The sequence below is a fragment of the Accipiter gentilis genome, chromosome 32, assembly GCF_929443795.1.
Source record: "Accipiter gentilis chromosome 32, bAccGen1.1, whole genome shotgun sequence".
Taxonomy (NCBI): Eukaryota; Metazoa; Chordata; class Aves; order Accipitriformes; family Accipitridae; genus Astur; species Astur gentilis.
The window spans coordinates 16604496-16628390 of NC_064911.1; the positions used below are offsets into that span (position 1 = coordinate 16604496).

The 23895-nt window shown below is 38.7% G+C and overlaps 1 protein-coding gene across 1 annotated transcript in view; it reads right to left on the minus strand.

The window, feature by feature from the left end:
- Window positions 1-23895, minus strand: part of IL1RAPL1 (interleukin 1 receptor accessory protein like 1) — a 729989-nt gene that overhangs the window by 643017 nt on the left and 63077 nt on the right. The gene's annotated exons all lie outside the window — the stretch shown is intronic.

Below are 23895 nucleotides of genomic sequence, written 5' to 3' on the forward strand. Positions count from 1 at the left end.
GTGGTATGAGCAGCTGGTGAAAGCAGGGACTAAACATTCTGTTAATTCCCCATATAACTAAGAATCTGTCGTCTAGTCGAGGTGATTATCAGCTTTGTTCTGGAATGCTTGACAGGACCACCCTCTCACATTTCAATGTGTTAAAAGGTGAAAGGGAGGCCAAATGTGGGAACCGGGAAAAAGAACCATATGATCAATGGTTCTTTAATATTATAAAGACCCAGAAAAAAACAATGTGGTTTTGATATTGACCTCTGTTAATCACAGCACTGTACAGCAACTGAAAAAGTTCTCAAAAGAAACCACGTAGTACAAGCTTTGATTTCAAAAGAGACCATGAATCTTTTGCATTTTCATTGACAGTCAGGTGACTGAGCACCCAAGACATTTTTGAAAGCAGAATCTTAAAATATCTTAATCTTAGAACACATTAGAAATAAGAAATCATGGGGGTGTGAAAGAGCACATTATGGGAAGAATTACTTAAAACAGTGATGACTTCATATAGAAACCATGTTATAGCTTTACAGTTTCAAGACATTTGAGAACAAAGCACAAACCTACTGCATTCATGATGATGGCCTTATTAAAGATGTGAGAGAATACAGTTTGACAACAACATTTTGTGATAGCTTATTTTTTATAACAATGTTTATACTCCCAGAGAAACAAACAAGCATCAATATGTTTGCTCATTCATTGTCTGCAAACAAACTTTAGCATTTTAGCATCACAGGTGAAGGACTATCATTTACCTACATTCACATACAACTTCAGAAAAGTAGGCAACAGATTGCTTCTCAACATAAAAATTAAAATATGAAATACAGGATTTCTGTGAGTTAAATTATGTGCAATGGTAACATTTTTAGTTAAGTTTATAATTTAACTAAGTACCATGACAACTGGCAGTTATAAATAATATAGATCCTTAGAATTTTAGAAGCTAGAAGTGAAGGTTAATTTTCCAGGGGCACAGTGAGTAGATATCACAAAGTGTCATGCCATATTTTACTGCAGACCTGAGTCGAGCTTTTGGAAATGAAAGTCTCATTTCTCAGTCACTGCACTAACTGATGCCACAGGAAATCCTGAAGCTGATATCTTCAGCCTCCAGGGTACTAGCAAGAGTCAACTCCTTGCTCTGTGGGAGCCTAATAAATACTGTCCGAAGAACCACAGGATCTTACTATGCAATTACAAATTCACTAAATAGGTTCTGACTGTGAAAGCAGATCCAAACACATCCTTTTTGACCATACATCAAAAGATGATATTGCTGATCACTGAAAGAAATGCAAATATATACATACAATTGCATATATGTATGTATATATGTATGCATGTATCCCTATGTATTTATACATATTTTTGTAGGGAAACCATGCAGTAGCTATAAAGCTTGAAGTTATCAAAGAAAGGCTCAGTAAATACAATAATATCAATAAAAACAGTTCAGTCAACTAAATCCTTCTTTTGGTCCATGCATATATCACTCATTTAAGTTGTCAAGTCAACCAGAAGAACCATATTTATTACAATGGTATAGCAAGGACTGCCTTTTAAACATGCGATGCCACTGTGGAAGCCGTTGTGATGTACACTTATTCTCAGAGATTCAGGTCTAGCTTTAAGGCATAAGCAAAATTGGCTGTTGCCTACATTGCTTGTGGTAAATCCCTAGAAAGTAAAGTCTGCTACTGTCTCTGAGATAGCAGAAAGCACATACTGCTAGAGGGGAAAAAAAGGGAGGGATGGCTCCCAGCAGCAGCCATTGCCTCTTTGCAGCAATATGAGCAACAAGTTAGATCTCACATGGGCTCTCCCCAGAGTTTTCCAACCCTTCTCTTCTGTTACCACTCCCTTTTCTGCAGGAGAAGGTTTTCTGCTCTCTTCTTAATTTTAAAAATCAAAAGCTCAAACAAAGAGTTAAAGATCTGTGTAGTGGATCTGGTGCCTTACGGCTTTGGAAGTTGTCTGGGAGGTTGGAAAATCAGCCTCATCTCATTTGTATGACTGATTCAAAACGGGTACTTAACATTGCATGTCCCCTGTTCCAGGTGAACACCTCAGCAACTGGCTTTTCTAGAAAATGGCACCCTAGTGAAATTGGTTGTAAAAACAAAATAGGAGAGTCAGAAGAAAATAAAAAAGAATCATCCCAAGGGAGATCCCACAAGTCCACTTGTGGGAAACACCCTCACTGTTGCAACGAGTATGCCTGAGGCCTAGACCCTGTAACATTCACTTAGGTTTTAAACTGAAAAAACAAAATAAAAGGCATAATTTTGAGATGCCAAATTCTTAACACTAACTGGAGTGTGATATCTCATGAATTGGAAACAGCGTTCTTTCAGCAATGAATTTGTTAATGAAGAGACTGTTTTACTAGTCACCTAGCTGCAATTTAATTTTCTAGAATAACATTAAGAAATTCTGATTTTTAAGAAGTAGAACAAGTCTGCTGTTTCTTTAAGCAATAGGCAGATAAACAGCTTACATACACATCTACAAAAGTCCTTTTTTTTTCTCCTGGTTTTCAGTTACCTTCACCAAAAAGCTAAGACAATGTATGGTAGTTATAAACTTAATTGCTGCTTTTTAAGTTGCATCAATGTTGGCACATTTCACATGGTCTTCGGCTATAAGACTGCTAGACTCCATGGGTGAATAGCAGACTACCAAAATCTTTTAGAACCAGGGATTTTTGGTTGCCCTTTCTTTATACGATAGCAAGAATTGAAACATTTTTTCATCTTTAAGCAGTATTCAAAACTTCAGATTTTCAGTAGTGGGTTGTTTTGTTTGCCTGAACCACAACACTGAAAACGTGTTGAATATTCCTGGATAAATATATTCCACACAAATGTTAAATGGACATATTTTTTCAAAAAGTCTCTTCTGTCAAAGGTGTCATTGCTTGACACAAAAATGACATAGAATGCCTCTAGCACCTGTATCACCAAATATCTCATTTTCCAGTTGAGACAGAAATGGAAATACAGCTGTATCTCAACACTAACATTCTTTGGGGAAATGCCAAGAATGCTTTTTATCTTAAGCTGTCATAAACACTCACTGTGAGGAAAATGCATACACATATACACATGCTTCCCAAAACAGCTCAGCAGAGATTAAATTAACAATAGTAAGGCAATTCCTGATAAGGCAGGAAAATGGAAAAGAAAATTCTCATTTCCTAATTTTACTTATGTTCATTTTGGGCCTTTCCCAAAACTTGAATTAAACTTAATTGAAGTAAGAAATTTTCCATTGGCTCAGCCCCTTACAATAACTTTAAGGGGTTGATTCTCAGTTAGCCTATAAATGCTAGCTAGCTTCCATTACCTAATTATCTGAAAATAATTTTTCTTCCTGTGCTGCCCTTCTAACTTTGAATAATGTTCTTTTATACATGTTCAAAATCACTTCATTATCTTCCTCCATCATATCCCCTTCAAAGAAAAAAAATTAAAAGATTGCAGGATCCTGTGAACCCTCTTAGCAGTGTCATGAAAGTGCTGTTAGCTAGCAAATTAGTCTGCTTTAACAAAAAACGAAAAGCAAAACATACAAACAAAACAAAACTCTTCACTTAAGCCTGTGTATTTTCATGCGGCAGAAAAGCCTTTAAACAGTTGTAAAAAAATCTCACAGTTTTCTCTTTCCCTTCTTGACAAGTGATAACTGGGGTACGCACTGAAAGGTTTTTTTCTTGGTGCCAGTATTGTGAAATAAGGCACAAAACTACCGGTGGTAAACTATGAGAGAGTAACAAAATTACAAGGAAACATCACCTGAATACATAAGAAGCAAAAATGCCTGTTCAGTAACAGTCTTTTTTTATGTGGCAGTTCTTTACAAATCTCTGAAGAGCATGTCATTAGATCTCATGAAGTATAAAGGACAGTACAAAACATTACTATAGTATTAGCAAGTATCGAGAACAGAACTCAAACAGCTTGAAAACAATTGCTTTAAATTCTTAAATTGCAAGGAAAAAGTAAAATTAGAATCAGTGCGATTTCATAAACAAATGTCAGTTCATTGTCATGATCTGCTATGTTACTGCCCTAGAACAGAGAGCAAGCCCTAACAATAATTAAAAGGTTAGCTAGAGGAAAATACACCTGTTTCAAAGACTGAAGTCCATAAAAACAGTCCTTTCCAGAGTCCCAGAAAACAAAAAGATTCAGCAATCAATTTTTGAAGAACTCATGAGAAACCAGTCATAAGCACCAGGAAGGCAGTAAGGTACTGGGTTTCCTTTGCAAATCACCCTTGTTCCTCCATGCTAAGCAGCATTCCTAAGTTCAAGAAAGTCGTGACTGTCATGACAAAAAAACCAAAAGGAGATGATTAAAAAAAGCAGTAAGAGTTGAAGGAATGGTGACAGCATTTTAAGCAGCAATAAACAAAAGCCAATATGCAACCTGTCCAGCAGAGCAGGCTGTGAATAGGAACAGCGGAGTCCTTCGGAGAGCTTTCCGACCAACTGCATCATGGCATCTCCCCTAAACCTGGCACTCATTACTGCTTTCTTTCAAAAATACTTTTTATTGCTAGGATTTTCATCTCCTTAAGACACCATCCATCATGCAAGGTACAGTACACATGGCAGTTTGGCTGGAGGAATTTAAGATCGTTCCATGTATCTCTCTACATAAAAATATAATCTGCCATTCCCAAAACTTTCTGTTAAGAAACATGCATTACTTAAACATATGAAGTAGTTAAAAATTATTCGACAAGCAAGAAACCTTCTGTCAGGACCAGAATCCTGATGGTCTGGCTCAATAATTATTTTCCTACTCTTGTGTAAAACAGTAATGTCAACAACAGCTTTTGCACTTAACATGATGGACTGGCAAACATTCATATTTTGCACACTGTTTGTATTGCTTAATGTGTTCCTAATTACTTCATTAAGTGACTTTTTTGTTTGGTAGGTAACAGATAAGACTTCTGAATAGTGCTTTTTCTATTATGAGACAAATAAATTGCAGCAGATTGCAGATACCTGAAATGTAACATATCATATGCTTGAGAATCCTCTACTGAAGAAATAGTTGAACATCTTGTCCCTCTGAACTATAGATTAAAATAGTTACATAGCTGAAAACTATCTAACACATACTTTGGGGAACTGCTGTGGCTAAGAAGAGAAAGTACAACTTCAAGAGAGACATAAAAAAGGGAGATGACAGTGGCTTTCCAAGGGTCTCATAGCACTTCATGGGATCCAGGTCAGCAGGGCATCCTTCTCAGTTCCAGATAATTCACCAGGGTTGGCTCAATCAGTCAGAAGTGCTAGTACAAAAAAAAAGGCAGGAAAGGAAAGCCTTGGATAGCATGCCAGCGAGTTATTTACTCTCAGAGTAAGGGAACAAGGGATTGACAGGAGCTTCTGTTCACTCCTAAGAGCCTTTACATTAGATATAGAAATACATCAGCCTAGGTTTAGAACAATCTAGTATTGTTAGTACAAGTACATGCCTCCATCTTCATAGTAAAGGCTTTTGCAACAAAACATGTGGAACCAAACTGGACGGAAACACTTGATGGAAACAACATATCTAGTAGAATACATAAGAAATGTGTGGTCATGATGCTAATTAGGCCAATGGGTTAATGGAAAATTTGAAACTGTAATTTCTTTTTCTGGAAAGAAAACAAAAAAAAGAAGATAGCAACTTGGCAGCAAAGTTACAGACAATACTCAAAAATTAGCTCAACAGCAATGTTTAAAGCTAGTTGGAAAATAGTTGCACTATTACTTAGTTTCTAAAGGGAGATAGACTAGCAGTGTGCAAGAGAATAAATAAAACACTTTGCCCTTTTCATAGTCTTAAGTACGTAAAGTTAGATGAAGAAGAAAGATTCAAAGATGATCTTCAGCATGGCTTTGAAATGCTGTCCTTCCGGAAGGGAAAAAAGCCTTCCTTCCAAATCTGCGTGCATGGGTAACCAGCACTCAACTTATTATGGCATGGTTTTGGCATGTGAGATATCTAACCTTCACCATCTGCTCTTGCATTGGTTCCTTGACTATTCTGTATCTTTGCTTTTTGGGGATGGGCAGCCTTGTTCTTGTATCAAGCTGAAATTCCATCTCTGCCAAAACTGACAAAAAATTTTAATACTGCAAATATCATTTCATTGGATAACTCTAACTGGCTGTGTTTTCAGGCAACCGAATGAGCTCTTGAAATATTTACAATAGCAGCAGAATAACCTTGCTCTGCTAAGTATGTTCACCTATATGCGTTTGTGGAATTCAAACTCCTTTTCTACATATGGTATATTTCCAAAACTATTTGCAGCAAAACCAACAGCAGAAGAGCTGGAAAACTGTAGTTTCCTACCAGTAGTTTTCTCCCATTTTCTACTCAGCAAAGAGTAGGAGTTATGCAGAAACATAATACGTTTGAAAAAATAAATTTGCAAGATGTAACTTAAAGTAAGAGTAGAACTCCAATTTTGAGTTTAAGTTAGGATAAAAGCACTTTTTAAAAAGTTCAGTCTTCCTAAAATTCTCTGAATAGATACTTGATAAAATAAGCACAATGTTCCTCTGACATTGACAGAAGATTCTAGGCATTTCAACTAGCAATAAGCATTACAAGAATGATTTAATCCCCAAAATTCTCTAAATAGTATCTCCCATCTGATTCACTAATGAGAGATATTTTCCCTCAAAACGAAGGACAGAAGGATGTGGAGGATGAAGCTCCACTGTGGATATTCTGACAGAACATTTACATGCAGGATAATAAACCCCCTCACCATCACAAAGATTATCGGTTTACATAACACCAACATCAATTGTTTTCTTCTATGTTATATACAGTACATTATATATTTCCCTTTTTCCAGTGTTGATACTTGTAACACACTCTAACTAATGCAATGTTATCTTACACCCTTAGAGCATGACCTATTTCTAATTTAACACTTACTCTACCCTGCCACATTAAGTGTTAGGAAAGTGGTCTGTAATTTACATTGCACTTCATACTGCATGAAGTCACTTTGGAGTTGTGAAAAGGGAGAAATAAATGCTTCATTGTCATGGTTTAAACCCAGCCGGTAACAAAGCACCATGCAGCCGCTCACTCACTCTCCTCCCACCCCGAGCCACAGTGGGATGAGGAGAAAATATAAAGAAACACCTGTGGGTCCAGACAAGGACAGGGAGGGATCACTCCCCACTGATGGTTACGGGCAAAAGACAGGCTCAACTTGGGGAAGAAACAAAATCAATTTAATTTACTACCAATCAAATCAAAACAAGGATACTGAGAAGTAAAACCAAACCTCAGAACACCTTCCCCTCATCCCTCCCTCCTCCCCAGCTCAACTCCATTCCCAGTTCTCTCCACCTCCTCCCCCCAGCGGCGCAGGGGGACGGGGAACGGGGGTTGGGGTCAGTTCCTCACCCCTTGTCTCTGCCGCTCCTTCCTCCTCAGGGACAGGACTCCTCACTCAGCCCCTGCTCCACCGTGGGGTCCCTCCCACAGGAGACAGTCCTCCATGAACTTCTCCATCACGGGTCCTTCCCATGGGCTGCAGTCCTTCACGACCTGCTCCAGAGTGGGGTCCCTTGCCCGGGCTGCAGTCCTTCAGGCACAGACTGCTCCAGCGCGGGCTTTAACATGGAGTCCCGGCCATCTCAGGGGGCCTCCACTCCCCTCCACGGGCTGAGGGGGCACAGCCCGCCATTTCACCACAGGCTGCAGGGGCACCAACCTCCCTCCACACACCTCCTCCCTCCTTCTGCACTGACCTCAGTGTCTGCACGGGGGTTTCACATCCCAATCTCCTCCCCCACTGCGGGTTTCCCCTCCTAAATCTGCTCTCCACAGGTGTTTCCACTTGTCGCTGATGGGCTCGGCCGGGGCCAGAGGAGCCGGGGAAGCTTCTGGCAGCTTCTCACAGGAGCCACACCTGTGGCCCCTAAGCCCACTGCCAAAACCCTGCCAGAAAAACCCAAAACATTCATTTAACCCTTCTCTTTCAGACGCTAACTGGCAAGCCCTTTACACTTGTCCAAACCAGATTTTGACAACCTGCGGTCAGACCCCAAGAGCACTACTGGGCCTGTCTCTGTCTGCCCACCCTCCCCTGAGCCTCCCCCCACGGGCCCAGGACCCCATTTCAGCTCATCGCGGGGGCTGTCAGTCCCTGCCTTGGTGACGCTGTAGGAGTGCTGGTCTCCAGCTCCATCTCTGACCCTGCCTCCTGGATGGGATCCACACTGGATCAGTAGCCCGTCTCAGCACGGACCCTCTCGTACACGCACTGTTTCCAGCCCTGCCTCTGCCGTCACCTCCTTGTGCTCCTGGCTAGAGGCTCCGGATGGCCCCTGGCCCTGGCTCACCGCTTGCCACACCAGGGGCTGTCGACGGAGCCGCACGCCCTGGGCGAGGGCACGGGCTGTGCCAGCATCGCCCTTGGGACCCGGCTTCCCACTGCAGGGGGGTCGGTCAGCCCCCACGGCACCCTGACACCTTGCTCCTCAGCAGCGTCTGAAAGCCAGAATAACCGTTCGCCAATGTCTCGAACCTGTTTGTTTCCAATGGGAGAACATTGCTCATGTTTTAACCTGGGAAGAGTCGCTACTTCCCCTTGAAAATGCAGGGATTTAAAATAGTTCTTTGTTTACAGAAATAACAATAAAAAGCTTTAGAAGTTCACAATTTTACCGATTTCTTTATCTATAATAAAATTATTTTAAGATGTCAGCCCACTATAAGAAAGAGGCTCACATATAAAAGCATTTGGGTAGCTGCAATTCAGCATCTGTATGGGATTTCACAGGCAAGCTACTGTCTGATAAAGACAAAAGGATCCATATGATGAATTTACTGTTTGTACAAGAACAACCACCACCTGAAGATAAATTAGCGGACGAAGGATAAGCCAGCTTTACCGTTCAGGTACAGCATCTTGTGTATAATAATTAAAAGCAGAACAATTTCTACCAGGATCACCATCATTGAATTCATTTGTAAAGGATTCAAGCATTGATGATATAATATATGTCTCTGCAATTTATTAAAGTTGTAGGTAGAAAACTTCAAAACTGCATATGACTAAAATTAATTATGTCCACATGACAACTTGTTATGCCACATTGGACTACCCAACACAGTGGCTGGAAGATAACCACTATTTCAAAGGAGAGGGATTCCTCAATTTTGCTTTATTTTCCTACAACAATGGTGAGTATAGCCATCATCACAGCAGCTCTTTCTGCTCTGTTCTGCAGTCCATCACTGCGAACCAGCTTGAGTACAACACTGACAATCACATCACAATTTCCTAAGTTCTGATCTTTTACTGTAAAGAAGAGCAGAAGAGTATAAGGAAGAAAGGATTGTAAATGGCGCTAAAGCTCCTCCCATTAAAACTGGAAAGAGTTTAGCTGCACTGAACGAGACAACTTTGAAACTGCCCAGGCCCATCGTTCAGTGTGGAATGACATTCCTTAATCCTACTTCATTTTTAGTGTTGATTTTGTTGCTTTGTTTGGCTGGTTTTTGAAAAGCATGTCTTGATGCCTTTTAATTTCTTAGCCAAACTCTGCTCACTACTTCACTGCCCTAGCACCAACTAGCTACCTAATAATCCCAAAACTAAAGAAACTTTCATTGCTTGAGTAGAAAGTAGCAGACCTATGACTCTGTTGCTTACCTACATCTGTGATCTAAAACTGTACTGAGATCCAAGGTCAGACAGGGGTGACGCTGGCCTAACCAACTACAACTTTTAAGTGCTGCTGAATAGTACCGCTTATTAATAGCTGCAATTTATGGTTTGACACTAAAAGGAACAGGACATTTCCAGAAGAGGCAGATCTTCCTGTTTACCGATGACGTACTACCAATGTGTATCCATGAAATACACAATGTACAAACTTAAAGCTGCAACTTAAAGCTGATGGATAACACTAGCTGTTCCAAAGCCTTCAAAAATTAATTTCAGATTATAACAATGGAAAATATAAATCAAGTAAAGATTTACATATATCTAGGTCACAGGCTGAGTATTACACTGTAATTGCAGCACATTCCGTATGTTTCTGGCAATTTTCATAGCTGGGAGCTATTATAATGACATTCTTCAAAATCTTGATTTGAGAATAATGATCAAAAATTACTTTCCTCTGGAAATTAGGAACACTGTCTTCCACCATGACAGGTACTCATCTACCCTGTCAAAACTGGGATTTCAAATACTCATGGATTAGGAGGAGACTGAGAACCACTTTGCTCTCAGCTGTGGTAGATAAGACTTGGGATTCCAAGCCCCTAATTCAAAGCTTTTTGTCTTAAAATGGATGAGATGCTTAACAGAAATAACAGAAGAGGAGACTGGAATCCTGGGACGCTTCCTTTCCTACAGGAGTGCCATAACTATTAAGCCAGAATTTGTCTCCTTTTGCTTCTTTTCCAGGCCCCTGAATTTAGTATGCACAGCTGCACAGTGCCTTGTTTTCCCTAGAAATTATAGAGATTGCTGTCATCAAAATAATTGGATGAGGCATTTGGGAAATGTGGGTTCAAATCCTTCAAATCAAGAAGACTTACAAAATAATGCTCCCATTTCCTGAGCATGTGCTGTAACTCTGTAACACACATACACATTGTGTGCTTTCAGAGGAGTAGTTTGCACTGAGTAAAATGTTATCGTGTAAAATAAATGCAGCAAATGTTTATGGGTAGCTCATTCAAAACTATTCAGTTAATTTCTACCCTGTTGTACAGGGTAGAATGATTCTCATCATATTCACTAAACATAAAAGTAGAGCATTCCATAAAACTTTATCAGCTCCTATTGTGAAAGCCCCCAGGAAGCCTTAAAACCTCACCAGAAATGCATCCAGTTTCCAGAGAATTCAAAACTGAGCATAAATGCATTTGTCCATGAATCCATCCTACTGACTGACTACCAATAAATTACATATACAAAATCTATATTCAGGATAACACTGCTGAGGTTTTACCTTTTTGAAAAATGGATGTCTAAAATGTAAGATTTTAGGCACATTCTAAAAATACATGCATCAACAGCTGATGGTTATAATATTTCCACAGGATTCTTAATTCAGGCACATACTCCCCCATGCACACTAAGAAAGAACATGATCTCTCACTCTCTAATAGCAGCCATCCCAGCCTCAGACAATGAACTGGGAAGGCAGTATTTTTGGGGTTGCTGCAGAAGTACCAGAAGACCCGCAAGAAGTGCCAGTCATCCGACTGTTCCTGCCTCTTAATTGTTCGAGGCTGTTGTGCTCACACATTAATTGGGAAATTGGAAGTGGATGCATATGCGAGGTAAATTTATTTCACAGGCAGTGAATTTGATACCATACATACAAATCTTATTAACTCTTTGTTGGTTATAATACGATGATATTAATAACAGCTATTACAGGTATTAAGTAAGCTAGAAGTAGAACAGTTTATGGGGTTCTAGTCCTTTCTTCTTCTTTTTTTTTTTCTTTTCTTTTTATACTTATTTAATGGAGGTTATTCTGGGGAAGGAGTTTGACCTAGGGTTTCCAAAAACCAATTCTGGAGTAAGAGTCTTCCATTGTTTCATCAGAATGACCAAAGGACAATCGTTTAGAAGGTCAGATACCAAGTGGACTTCTACGCAGCCTGTTGTTAGCTCAGTATTATTCATTAATTGTTCACATGATGAGAAAAATATTTTATTACATTTCCAGATTAAACAAGGTGGAATGAATTGCATAAGTGTTTGAGGTCAGGGACAGTACTGAAAATTATCTTGACAGACCACAGAAATAATACGAAAAAATAGAGAAAATGCTAGAGAAACAATTGTAAATTATCAAATTAAGCAGATGTAATCAAACAAATACAGAAAGGATGAAGAACAGCTGGCTAGATATTGGTTCTCTAGAAAAGGACCTATCAATTATAGTAGATTAGAAGCTGAATACCAGTCATACTACGTTTCCTAAAAAAGTTAATTGCCATCCTGGGATGTGCACAAAGCAGGGTAATTGTGGAATCCTTACCTTTAAAGATCTAAGGATCTTTACAAAAGTACATTTAAAGTTTACACACATTGCCTCAGTACAGCTGACCTTGACATTGGGCAGTGGAATAGTTTTATTCCATGCTTTTAATTCTATGAAACTTCCTCTGAAATTAAGAGTGGGATGTCTCTGAAGCAAACACGCTCTGGAACATAGTCCTTCAAAACAAACAAACAGGGAATAAAAGAGTCGTTAAGAGAGAGCACAGAGTATAGAGCATAGATAACCATCAGTTCACTAGTATTGGCAGTAGCCACTGCTCCGAATGTATTGTTTAGAAACAAATGATGGTCCTATAAGGACTTGCTCACAAGTTAGTGCAGCCAACACGGGTTGAAATACTGGTTTTGTCTGACCTGTTCAACATTCAAAGACAATGAGCATTCCTAGAGTAGATAACGGCATTGCTCATGTTTGCCCACAGTTTTGGGATAAGAAATTCTGAGGTGGATCTAAAAGCTACATGTATGTTTCATTTGTTATGGCATTGTAGCTTATGACAGTGTCGAGCCTGGCCTATCTGCGAAATTAAAGCCTGTAAACAATGCAGCTTAGCTTGTGCACCACACCTCAGAAATAGCCACACTATCAGCTCATCTCATATTTTGTGGTAGGAAGGCAACCTTCACAGGGTTTCCTATTAAAAAAAGAAAAAAAAAAGAGAAAAAAAAAGAATCAAAAGAATGGCTTAGAGGAGATGAAAAGACACTCAAGGCAGATGATTACATCAGTGTCATTGGTTTATGGTAAAGCACAGCAACATGTGGCACTGTGAGTCCAGGCATCACAAAGTGTAAGGGGTATAACTAGTGAGTGAAGAAGTAGGCATTTAGCTCTGGAACTGGGAATCAGGCAAAAAGTAGCAAGGAGGAAATGTGAATTGGGAGAGCAAATCAAAAGTAAGAGAACTGCTAAATTACAGGTGAGCAAAAGATGAGGTTTTTACTTGTGGGTATTGTGTCTAGAAGAGACCATCATGCTTGAAATGCCCCCACAGTGACTTTCATCCTTAGCCATGCTGGAGAGAATATAGGGAGAACATAAGAATTCAGGGTGAGGTGTCTTTCAGATCTGCATTAGATCCACTTTACACAAAAGGTGTAAGTATAACATCCTTGCTCCTTGCTAAATTACCTGTTGTAGCTTGATACTTACATCTAGCCATTGCCTGCTGTTCATTGCCTTATATGTCCTGCTCACAGTTGTACACACTTTATGGTGTAATGCCTAATAGCTGCAATCATTACATATAATAGGGCCAGCTAAAGAAGTCAGAAGAGTACATTCCTTACTGACTTTTGTCCATTCAGGACAGAAACCTATTTTCTGTTTAATGTGCATGCATTGTTAGTAATTATGTGCAAATGAACTGTCAAAGGAGACAAGTGTAATAAGAAAATCCTTAAGTAAGCAGAGGTTTTAGCAAGTGCAGAATATTAGCACAGCTCTAATGGAACAAGTCTTAGATACTCACCAAGAAGCTTTTAGCTCTATTATATATAAGCCATTAGATACTGTCAAAGTTTTGGCTATCATCTTGTATCAATCAACTAACTTGAACTTCAATTTTTAATACAAGTATTTAATAAAACGTCTTTCAGTCCCATGTGAATCAATTCATCTCCTGCCTTCGAAGCAAGGGACATGATAAGGGTTTAGCATTCTCAGGCATACTCTGTTTTCTGTATCTGCCATCAGATAGTCACTGAAACTTTATATTTTATACAGAATCTTCTCAGCACATGCAGTATTTCAAGGTATTTCATACAGTCTACAATATTTAAAAGACATTAATCTGCCATAAGGATAATTTTGTCTTTGAAGTACATATATTTGGACAGGTAAGGTAATTCTAGTTTTATAATGTATACAAGTTTTAGGCTTTCTTGCAAACTTGTTCAATGAACAGAACGTCAAAAAACTTTGCTGAAACACGTACTAGAATGAGCAGAGGACAACTCCGAAAGAAATGGAGATGCTGTCTATCCTGACAACAAAACCTTTGTTGTACGGTAATTTTTAAGCAAGTATTAGCACTAAGCATGTTCAATATTACCTAGGCAGAATATGCTCCTTTCAATGCTACTGATTTTAGGGCTTGTCAATACTAAATGCTTTGTCCTGAGAGTGCAGGGGTAGGTGAGGTGTGTATACCTCCTGCTTAGGGAGAGAGCCCATGGCTTATGCTGGGCACTGCTACTAAATCTGCTGCCCACACAGACACATGACAGTAATTTAATTAGCTACGAAGTATCTAGGGTTCTCAACTGTTTACTTATACTGCAGGTCAGGCAACTAATAAAAAGGCTGCCTCCTGCACAAAAATCCCTTGCCATTTTGCAGAAAGGACTGGTTTTTACTTCTTTTTTTTCAGAAGAACCTGTTTAAGGTATCGCCAACACAGGGCAAAGCTACAGTTTCAGTGACGAAGCAAGCATCCCAGCTTGCGTTAAGACAGAAACCCTCATTTCCTCCTCAGTTTTACGATACGGTGACACAAGCACTAGAGGTACATATATGGCAGTTAAAGGGAAATCAACGTTTAAAGCGTTTACTAAACTGCATTTATTCTTTAAAAACATTAAGCTAACTGTGTGAAACAGCATCTTCTGCTTTGACTGAGCAGATTCACCCACGTCACAGCTCCCCACCTCAGGGCTCCCCACGCGAGGACCGTCAGGGCAGGCAGGGCCCGGCAGCCGGGGCCTGTCCCACCGCCCCAGCCAGGAGCAGGGCACCCGCCATGGGGGCACCGGGGCAGCCCCAGCCCCGGGCATCTCCCCTGGGTCTGGGCCCAGCCAGGCCGTGGGCCCACGGGTGGGCCCGGCTCTGCAGGCCCCACGGTGGGGCAAGGGCCGAGGCGCGGCAGGGCCTGCAGCTCGGGGCCCACCATGGAGCCTGGGGGTATGCGCTGAGGAAAATCTATTTCCAAATTTCAGTTCGATTTAATGAATTGATAGGGGTCCTTATTTCTAAGACTGCTTTTACTCTGTCCTCCGTCACGCTCTGTAAGGTGAGACAGGCGTTGTACCAAGGGTCTTGTCAAGGACTAGCCTGACAGCAGCATAAATATATTCTTTTATACTGAAGAGTGTAAGGGCTACTCAGGAGCTAGGAGAATAAAAGTAACAACCACATCACAAAGAAAAAATATTTTCTCCAGCCTGCATCTGCAAGTATACTCCAAAGCATGGCACTCCCCCTCAAAGCAGAATTAAAAACTGCTCTTTTGAAGAAAAAGACATCCCCTCCCCCCCCAAAAAAGCTACAGGACTTGTAAAGTCTGAGAGAAAGGAGTCTAACTATGTGAGGACACATATGGCAGAATCAGAAGAGGCACAGATGTAGGCTTGAGGCACTGCTGCAGACGCTGCAGTCCTAAAAAGGTGCCTTGCTCCATCACCCCCTGCCTCTGGTTCCCTTCATCGTGTATATGCATTTTGTGCTAGTTAAGAAGTTCTAAACACTTTAAAATACTTTCTTCGCCACCATTCTGGTGCATCCCCAAAGACAAGACAAGACTCCACCAGAGGCAACAGGGATAAATGTGATGGTGTGGTAGGTAATTAAGCTTTGCAGAGAGGTCTAAAGAGAAGGTGGAAGGCAGCAAAGTCAGGTTGCATGATCACACTTCAAATGAAGTGGCTAATTAGCATTGCATGTGACAGAAGGCATGGCAGAAGCCAACGCAAGATGCCACTCAGACTTACAAAATTTGAAGCACAGAGTCTTAATATGGTGAAACTCTACAGCTGTTTGACAGGTGTCCACCAAAAGAAATTTGACTTAAATTGTCACAGGTAGATTAAAAGATTGATTTATTAGAGTAAAACAAGTCAGATCCAACATCAAGATTATAGAGTACGTACATCCCTATGCTTACTTTATTAGATACTTGTCTTTCAAGCATGTTGCTGAAGGGACCCAAAGATTCTGTTGATTTTACTTCTTAATTTTTTCCTCATTTGATTCTACAGTTGAAAAATAACTACTTGGCAGTTCTACTTCCATTTTTGCCGCCACCCTTTGTGCCACCATTTAGCATACATTTCACTGACCAGTGTGAGTGTGCTATTCACTTTTGCTCTGAACAAGGAATCTTCAAGGAAGGGTCAGATGATGTGGGAGGGAAAGAAGAGATGGAAGTAGGTAGCACAGCTACAGCTGTCAGCGCTTAGGTCTCCTTACACTGTCACTGAACCCCTAGCTTAAGTCACCTACAAAGTTCATGACGCCATCCTTCTATCTTGCTGAATAACCTGACTTACTGCAATGTCCGAGTACAGTTTTGCGTCAGCAAAGCACGTAAGGTTAGTGTGCAATGCATTTATTAATTCTGGATTAATATCCTGTGATATCAAGCAGCAATGAACTATCTATATAGTTCACATAAATGAAGCTAGCTTCAGACAAAACAGTTATCCTGGAACAGAACTACATATTCAGCTTGCTGAGAGGCCCAGACCACCTACATAAAAAAGAGCTCTCCCCAAACATCCAATAAGTGTTTGTGAAGTGCAGTTTCTGAAATGAAAAGACTGCATTTGGACCAATTGAGCAAAGCCCTTTAGCGTGGATTTAAGGGCATGCTTAATTAGACCATTATTAAACAAACTAAATAATCTTAGTTCGACTAGTCTGCAGTTTTTCCACTTTTTAAGTAGATGAGACACAGTATTTTTTCAATAGATGCAGCTTAATTTAAGTAATGTTATAGTGGTATGAACCAGAATCAAATCAGAATGCTTCTCAAAGTCAGATTTCTTTATTGAATTTTTACTTTTCAATAAGATATACAATTTGAGTAAGTCATTTAACAATTAATTGCTTATCACTAAACATGTATTTAGATGGGGAAAAAAATCATGACTTGTATCTGAAGTTGCTACTGTTGTAAGAAGCATTGTTAGAGTATTGCACACTCTCTTGCAATAGCAATAAACTACAAAAACTTTACTGAAATAATTTAATGGAATAATACCTTTACTGGAATAATTACTACTGAAGTATTAAATATACATATTACGAGTTTAAATGTACAAGCTTTTTGTTTTGTTAGGTTTACCTTAGCTGGAATGTTTTGTGCATCTCTTCCTCTAAACTTCCACACATTAAATGGAAGCTTTGCATATGTTAAGTAGACTAAGCATATGTAGCTTGTATGCTAAGGAAACAGAGTTAAATATGGCAGTTAAAGATTAGCTAAGATTTGGGTTGAATGGTTTATCCTGAGAGTCTTCTGCCACTGTAAGTCTGTCACCAGTAAAGGTTTGTTCTGACTTTTGCCAAAAAGAGTTAAAAATCATGTCCATACGTTATCTTTTCCAGTTTATCGTTCATACCAATTTATCAGCAATTTTGTGAAAATATCAGTATTACAGCCAAGAAAGTCCTTCTTCTGAGTGTTGCGAGTTTAAAATTACTTGTTTTACAATGTTCTCAACAAGGCTAATTCTCCTTTCTTTGACAATATGTCTAATTGTCAATGGGAGTTTTTTATATAAAAGGGATGACTTGCCTCAAATTGTAGTCTCTGTTCATCCCAGTTAGTTGAAAGTTTGGACTGGAGAGGAGAAGACTGCAGCTCTCATTTAAATTCATTAATACTGTTATGAAATCATTTAGCTGTTTTATGTATTACAGCAGCTGCTAGTGTAAGTTAAAATAAAATGGGAAGGGACCATTCTGCTTTCAACAAAACAGTCTTTACGGGCTTGAATTTGGTAAAGACATCATGCTATCTTTTGATGACTGTTCCCTGGATGACTATCTCCGTAACAACAGATGATGCTTGTGTAAAATTGTCTGAAACAAAGGGGCTTCAGTTTGTAATCCTATTCTCTGCACAGTTTGATTAACAAAACAGGCAAGACAAGGAGCCAGATTACTTAAAAGTATCACCCTCTCACCACCAGTCCCCCCAAAGAACCTGAGGTTCTTACTCAGAACATTGTATCTCAGCTTAACCACATCACTTCTGAGTACAAGAGACCAGTTTTAGGATTAACAGATCTCTCTTCTTGCTTTTCCTTACCCTTCTTAAAGGCAAATTGCTTCCAAGAAGATGAGATCTCCTGTTTTATTCCTATAATCTGCATGCTCACCAAAGTCTCTGAAGACCATCATCTGTATAAGCTCCACCAGAAAATATTCACCCACTTTGGGTGAGAGCATAGACATAAAATCTCAAGGACTTCACAACTGATTTTCCTGTCACAATCACTTTTTGGAATTAATATGTTCTCAAATGCATCTGTTTTCCAGGTTTCTTACCCTTCATTTAAATCAGGAGTCTGATAAGGAAAGGAAGTTTTTAAAATATCAATGGTACGCATCAATGTTTTTCTGAAAATCTAGACATTTCTTTCACTCATTATGGTTAATATATATCCAAAGATGTACCCTCAAGCCACTATCTCATAGTTCTGCTGCTGAGTAATACTCCCAATAAATATAACTATATCCATAATGTTTATGATTTAATATTAAAAAAATGAATTTTTCATTTCTATAAGGGTTGCACACCCACTTCTTTGTTTTAAATAGTAGCCTCTATGCAGAACACAAAGGGCAGACATGAAAAGAGCATGGAAATGTTCTCCGATAGCTGAAATAAAAATGGTAAATTAAAAAGGAGAAGAAAAAAAACCCTAAGAAAAAAGCTTGAACAACAGTATTTGCCAGCTTCCCCCTTATTCAAAGGTTGGAAAATAACAGCAAAGCTTATTTGAATATATTCCAAATGACAGCCCTTGTGAGGGACTGAAAGGAGTTCATGAGATTTAATAATTAACCTTCACAGAGGATGTACACCATGCCAGAATGTTTTTACTCTTCCCATGCTCTATTTTGTGCCTTTAGATTTTTATACTTTAGGCAAACAGTCAATGAGGTACAGACTTCTCTGAGAACCCACTTAGAGACCCCATTTTCATAGAAAAATACATTTGCCAAACAGCATCACTTATTCTTAAGCAAAAACAATGAGTCATTTAGGAGTCTAAATTAGAAAAGATCAGAGTAATAAAACCTTTACAAGCTGTCAGATGGTTCAGTGTTTGTGCATATGACTTCTGTGAGGGTAAACTTGGAAAATCCTGAATAATTCTGCTATAATGCTGTTTGGAACAATCCTTAACCTTTCAACCAAATCAATTATTTATGAAAGAGTGAATGCTTTGCTTACAATTGCATCTGTATTTTTAGGAAGTGCTGGAGTAAACATGATTTTGGTGTTTAATACCAGCCTAATAAATTCTGAGTGCCACAGCAGAGTGGACAGGAGAGAGAATAAATTCTCTGAAGTTTTAATTAAACGCTAATGTGTTTTAAGATTGTAAGTGTGTTTTGATGAATTGATGATTACAAAACAAAGAATTCAATTACCCATTCTTGCTTAGATTTTACAAATGCATTAAGTGTGTGTGGAAGGAAAAGAAATTAAGTAACAAAAGGATGTCATCTGTCAGATCTACTAGGGACCTAAGGGGAGGAACGTGCTGAGCCTTGCAGGGAATCTCCATTATAGTGCATCATTCCCTGCAGACTGTGCTATGACATCTGCAAGAATGCACTCTGAATTTATCTTTTATACCTAGCATAGTTCTGAGTCCTCCACAAATGGAAGAGGATTTTTAGATTCATGTTAAAATGCCAAATTCTGACCTGGCTTTATGGAAGATATTTTACATTTAAAATAATAACAATAAAAAAGCAAGTTTCTTTTCAAACTTTTTATTCCCTGTTCCTGCTTGTTCAAATGAAAATGAGTAAATGGTGAACTCAGTTTCATGTTGAGGATCACAGAAGGATTTGGTTTTAATTTCTGGTTATATTATACATGTGCACCCATCAGTTATTAATTTTAGCGTTGAGTGTTTCCCTTAATGTTTCTCTATGTCCTTAAAAAGTTCTCCTGTGTTTTAAGATTTATTGAACATCTCTCCAATTACAAAGTAGATATATTTTGGCCATTTTTAGACAGAAAATACTTACTATATAGGTGTAAAAAGGAAACTACATGAGCTAAGTGCTAGTCTCTCTACTTTGTTGATACTCAGTGATAAAAAACATACTCAGTAGTAGAAATTGGAGTGAACAGAAAAACTCTGTAGTCAGGGTTAGCTTGATGTAACAGAGAAGCCTTGTCCTTTTAATCTGCTCCTTAACCACTACAAAGGGCAGAATGCTGGGCTGGCTAAGTATATATGTCAAGTCACAGCAACTGTCCTCATGGGAATTAAGACTGACCTCCACAGCACACCTTATTCCTAGATAGTCCCTGCTAAATTGAAATAATTTTATGCCAGTTTAACAATCCAAAGCACATTTTGTATTTCTTCTTGTACACAGCAATAAAAAGAATACAAAAATTACCGAGGTAAGCTTTCAGAAAATCAACAATGACCCACTTTATAAAAGAATGTTACCACATTGTCTTGAAATGCTTGCTCGGCTTAGAAGTTTGAATAACTGCGGTGATTTTTGTAAGGAAGTGTTAATTTAAATTGCTAAGCCCACTGAATAGCCAGCAATCATAAAAAGGTTTTCAGGTTTAATGGCATTATTTATCTTCATGCTGTGAACTGTACTTGGCAGCAGATTTCTAATGTTTAAAAGATACTCAACTTCTCATGAAAGCAGAGAATAATCTTCTAATGTAGGAAATGTCTAACTTTGATACTAGCAGCTGTATACTCTTTCAAGGGCTATAGCAGAAAGACAGGACTGGAGAAATCTAATCTAATAACAGAAACAAGGGAGATCAGCTGGAATCATGACATTCCGTAGACTTTATCATAATGCTTCCTTCCACAGGATTGTAGGAAAAGAAAAAAAAAAGGCAATGCAGAGAAGAAATGCTACTCTTTTTAAGGGATAACCTCTATGGCAGCACTAGCAACAGCTGTTCATTTCAAACAATAAACAGTTTCTAGACCAATCTGGTTTTGTTCATTCCTTTTCCCAAAGAAGACTATTATGTCCTTAAATCCTGCAGCAGAATAAAAACAGTAAAAAACACACCCTGCATATATCAAAGCAGGTGTGAGGGAGCCGAGTCAGATAATAGTCTGATAGAGCAGTTGAGATGTTCCACCGACAATACCTCTTTGGTGACCTCTGGATAATATGTGCTTCTGGGATAGGAATCTCAAAATATTCCTCTAAGGAAAGCCATACAGCAAATTGCTTGAGTGTATTCCCTTTTCTTTCATTTACTTGAAAGGAACTTGACCAGATTTTTTTTCCTCTCTCTCTCTGTGTATTTTCCCAAGGAGACAAGAAAATGAAAATAATGTTGAAATAGTCAGACCTCTCTGCCCTCCTTTAAAAAAATGAAACATTTTATGGGGGCTGGGTATTTTTGAAGGTCAATACAATATGAGATTCTCCAACAATTTAGTTGATTCCTTATCCAGAGGAATAAACTGTACACTTTTCTGTTATATTTTTGCAAATGAAGAGCTACTTCCCAGCTCCTGGACTAGCAGTTGTCTTCCTGACTTCTGGCTATCTTACTTAGAAGTTGTTTAAATAAAATACAATTGTTCCTATTCTCCCCAACCCTTTCAATTCCCAGACTGACATCCCTGGTAGTGTGCGTCCCATGTATTTACTGCAAAGTAATCATACCGCATCACGAAATAGTGATGAAATGGAAGTGGACCAAAAGAGTAAAATCCTGTCAAAAGGGATATACTCCTCATAGGTGCAGGTGGCTTGGAAACCATATTGAACTATCTGGTGTACAGGTAAAAAAAAGCTACATCAGGAAACACAGAATCAAGGATTTAAGCTACTTCAGCCCTTTGCCCAGTGCCATGTGTCTCTGTACTACATGTAACATGGTTACATGTTGTTTAACATCCTATACATATGAGAGTTCTGTCTGCATACTATAACATTGCCTTCCATTGACTTCTCACTGAACAGGCTGATATACTGAGATTTATGTTTTGATGCTCATTTTTCTCAATAGAAACCTGAAAAATTACATTCTTGAAATACTTTCTTTTCTATCCATTCTTTCCATACTTTCCATACTTTCTTTTCTGTACATTTCCCCCAAATGTGATGTAAGGTATAACATAGCACCAGGTCTTAGCACCACAGTTCAGACCAGAAAATCACCCAGGTCAAGCTGTAGACCTCAAGATATTAGGGCGATACACACATGGAGATAAAGCAGGAGACAGCTGAACTGATACAGCCCCTGAAGGGACAGCAGTTGGTGGAAGAAACCGTGCTGGAAGAGTTGAGTGATGAACAGGGAGCAGCAAAAAGCAAAGAAATCACAACACACTGACCTCCACCTCCTCCCGCGCTGCCCATCGCCTTACCGAGGGGATGGAGCATAAAGTGCTGCAAAGAGATTGGAGAGCAGGGAAGAGGGGTGTCTGGAGTGAAGCCGAGGCATTTTTCTCTAAATGTTTAATTGTTTATCTATTTATTAATACCAGGATCGGTAATTAAAAGTTTATGCTAACTGGCAATAAATTAAATTAAATTCCCCAATTAGAGATTGATTTTGGCCCATGACAAGTACTGCAAAGAAAAAGGTTGAAGAATATGAATGTACTTTATTTCCTGACTTATTTACATTGGAAGAAAAGATAGTTAGCTTCATAAAACCTGTTTAGTTCAATTGTACAAAAAAAAAAAAAAACAATTCTGCAAAACCAGATTAAAAATGTTCTTAAGTATCTGGAAGAAAAAAAAAATCATCCTTTATTAAACACTCCTAAAAAACTTATTTCTCTTGCACTTCAAAGGTTATAGGGTTCACCCCACAAATGTTCAGATTTGAAACGATGACCTTTTATCCACTGTCTCAACTTCTGTGCAGTTTAATATTCCTATTCAGTAGCCACACCTATCTTCTTTAAAAAAGAATAGAGAAAGAAGAATGAGGCGAGGGTAAATAATCCTTCTTTCTCAAATTATTCTTGCAGACCTATGATATTTACCAAAGTTTTAAAGGCAAATAGAGCTCAATATCACAACCATTAAAAAGATAAGAGTATTATTTAGGTGAAGCTAGGTGGCTGGCATTCATTAAAAAAAAATATGCTAAGACTGCTTAAGCAATTCTGCTGGTCACAGAGCTCTGCAAATTACATTTTACAAGCTGTCTAGAGCAGATGAGCCAGAAAAAGCTTTATCAAATGATTTTTAATACACATGACTCATATTGAACAAACAATAAATGAATCCAAGTGAATGAGACCTGATGTGTGTAAACAATGTAGTTCAACTGTCCTTATTCAGTATTTCTTTCCTATGTTATAGTCAATGTTCTGACTATTATAATAAAATATTCATGAAGTAAATAAATGGCTAGAAGCTTTTCATTTATATGTCTTTTTTTTTTTAAAGTGTTTAAAACAGTAAAACTCACCTTTCTGAATTACAGACCACAGTACATTGCAACTTAATTCAGATGGGCTTTATCACACCAAGAAAACTAAGTTAGTTTTGTGGGCAGAACAGGAAAGGGGAGGCAGAGAAGGGTAATAGTGTTGCATGTGACATGGAGCAGGAGGGTGCATTTTTTCAACATTGCCATTATTTGTAAAATGGCAATTTCACCTTGGGATAGTTGTTCTTCCTGTGTATCAGCATGAGATAAGGATAACACCAAGCTTCAGAGTTTAGCATTTACATAAGCATGCACACATACACACACAGACAAATAAAAAGGTAATTTAACAATTCAATAGTACAGCAGCCACGCTTAAAACAGCCTAGCAAGGATAGTTTATGACAACTGAAAAATAAAATGATGCTGTGTCAAAAGCTTTGTGCCTGCCTGAATAACACAA